Source organism: Chrysochloris asiatica, unplaced genomic scaffold, assembly GCF_000296735.1.
Source record: "Chrysochloris asiatica unplaced genomic scaffold, ChrAsi1.0 scaffold00014, whole genome shotgun sequence".
In the NCBI taxonomy this organism is placed as follows: Eukaryota; Metazoa; Chordata; class Mammalia; order Afrosoricida; family Chrysochloridae; genus Chrysochloris; species Chrysochloris asiatica.
The window spans coordinates 16,644,270-16,646,872 of record NW_006408532.1 but is presented as its reverse complement, the minus strand read 5'-3'; positions in this window follow the sequence as shown (position 1 = coordinate 16,646,872).

The window sequence follows — 2,603 nt, the reverse complement described above, 5'->3', positions numbered from 1 at the left end:
CATTAGTTTCTGGCCCTTTCCCCCATTTTAAAGGCATTAAGTGGTATCTCTGATCCTGTTTCTATCACCAAATAGCTTTCTCTGCACCCCCCTCTCCTTTTTCCACTTTGAAAGGACCTTGTAAATACATTAAGATTATCTGATAATCCATGAAAATCTCCATTTTAAAGTCAGCTGGTTGTTGTTGTTAGTGCCACTGATTTGGTGAAGAGTGTAGGATTTCTGAGGAGCAGCTGATGGGTTTGAACTGTCAACCCTTAATTTTATGTGCAACTTTAATTTTCCCTTTTTATGAACCTAATATATTCACAGGTTCTGGGGACTCAAAAGTAGACATTTTGGGTGTGGTTACGAGTCGGGCTTCTAACCTCAAGGTCAGCAGTTCGAAACTACCAGGTATTCCATAGAGAAAAGTGAGGCTTTCTGGTCCCATAAAGATTTACAGCCTTGGAAACCCTATGCTGGTTCACTATGAGTCGGAACCGACTTCGCAGCACACCACCACCACCATTATTCTAACTTGGAGCCCTGGTGCGCACTGTAGGATAATACACTGGACCATAAGGTCAGTTTGAACTGCAAGGTCGTTATGAGTCAGAACCAACTTGACAACACTTAGCAACAATTATTATTGGACAGTGAATAAGGAAGACCATAGAAGAATCAATGCATTTTAATTATTGTGTTGGACAAAAATATCCAAAGTACCATGGACTGCCAAAAGATCAAACAGATCTTTCTTGGAAGAAGTACAGCCAGAATGTTCCTTAGAAACCAGGATGGTGAGATCTCATCTTTCATAATCAAGACATGTTACCAGGAGGGAACCCATCCCTGGAGAAGAACATCACACTTAGTAAAATGAAGGGTTGGCAAAATGAGGAAGACCACCAATAAGGTGGATTGACAAAGTGGCAAGAATGGACTCAAACATAACAACAATTGTGAGTATGACACAGGACTGGGCAGTGTTTCTTTCTGTTGGGCATAGGGCTGTTTTGAGTTGCAACTGACTTGGCAACACTTAACAACAACAACAATATTATTCTGCCTACCGCTGTTTTCCTAAAGATAAATGTTCATCTCACACGCAAAATCCACATACGACTTCCCAAGACCCTCAAAAGCCTCATCCTATTACAGCATCCGTTCAAAGTCTAAAATCTCACCTAAATCTCATCAGCTCAGAATTCTCAAATCTCATCATCTAAATTAGGCATGGTGAGGCTCTGGGTATAATCCATCCTGAGACATAATTTCTTTCCATCTGTGAACCCATGAAACTCAAGAACTAGTTTATATGCTCCCAAAATACAATAGTGGAACAGACAAAAGATAGATATTCCAGTGTTAAAAAGGAAGAACATGAAAGGGGAAAAAAAGTCACTGCTCCTAAGACATTTTGAAATCCACTGGACAAACTCCATTTGATTTCAAGCCTTGTAACAATCCATTCTGCCTCAAGTCTTCCTCCTCGAGTCATCCCTTCTTTTTCATTAAAAGTAGCACATGTTTTTAGCTGATTCATTTTATAAACTATTTCTCTGCCTATAGAATTTTGGGTATCTGACAGCCTTCTTTCATTTTATCCTACCCTTTTCATTTCCAGTTAGTATGTTTTCTAGTATAGAATCCTCACGAACCTTGTGAGGTTCTGCCATATATATTACAGGGATTCACTCTATTAGACAAGAGGTTCCTACATTGGTCTTTCCTTGACAATCCCATCTCTATTTCCAGTTTTAGCTGAGGTGGCTAAGGGTATCTATGTTGTTGTTGTTGTGTGCCGTGGAGTCGGTTCCGACTCATAGCGACCCTGCACAGGGTTTCCAAGGCTGTTAATCTTTATGGGAGCAGAACGCCTCATCTTTCTCCCGCTGAGCAGCTGGTAGTTTCAAACTGTTGACCTCGTGGTTCGCAGCCCGATTCGTAACCACTACGCTACCAGAGCTCCTTAAGGGTATCTATAGTGACATAAAATATCCACAATGAGTTTCTTGTGAGACTGGATAATTTGGCCACTTGATCCTTCTCAGGTATTAGAAAAAAGTTTTCCAGCCTTGTTTTTTTTCTTTAGAGTACCCTCTCCTAATAATATATTAATTTTGCATTTTCTGTCATCTGATACCTGCAAATTTCCTAAATCATTAAGTTCTACTTCCTTTTTGTTTAATAGCTCTCTTGTTGTTGTTAGGTGCCATCAAGTCGGTACCAACTCATAGCAACCTTATGCACAGCAGAATGAAACACTGCCCGATCCTGGGTCAATCTCACTACTGTTGCCACAGTTGAGTCCATCGATGCTGCCACTTGGCCAGTCCATCACGTTGGGGGTTTTCTTCTTTTTCTCTGACCTTCTACCTTACCAAACATGATATCCTTCTCCAGTGACTGATCCCTCTTGACAATATGTCTGAAGTATGAGAGACGAAGTTTGGCCATCTTGGCCTCTAAGGTGCACTCTGGCTGCACTTCTTCCAGAATGGATCTATTGGTTCTTTTGGCAATCCAAGACACTTTCAATATTCTCCAACAGCGCAACTCAAAAGCATCAATTCTTCTAGGGCCTTCCTTATTCACTGTCCAGCTTTCGCATGCATATG